The following is a 312-nucleotide window of genomic DNA, read 5'->3' as shown; positions in this document are numbered from 1 at the left end:
GACTCGGACATCCGAGCAAGGTGGTGCTTGGAGAAGGAAAAACTCCGCTGTGTGCACACACACACACCAAGAAATAAAATACTGATAAAAAGATGCATTTGGCCAAGGGGATGTAGCTGCTGCTCTCTGTGAGTAAACCACGGCTGCATTTCACCTAGTCCTTTAAAGTGAGGAGGTTTGCCCCTTGAGGGGCGATGCCACCATGGAGGGAGCTGCACATGCAGGGCTGGGACGATCCAGTTCCCACCCAGCTTATTTTGCTTTATCAACAGAATGAAAACCTTTCCTCAAAAGCAAAGCCTGTCCGACAAA

Source organism: Phaethon lepturus, unplaced genomic scaffold, assembly GCF_000687285.1.
Source record: "Phaethon lepturus isolate BGI_N335 unplaced genomic scaffold, ASM68728v1 scaffold28088, whole genome shotgun sequence".
Classification (NCBI taxonomy): domain Eukaryota; kingdom Metazoa; phylum Chordata; class Aves; order Phaethontiformes; family Phaethontidae; genus Phaethon; species Phaethon lepturus.
This window is presented reverse-complemented; position numbering follows the sequence as displayed.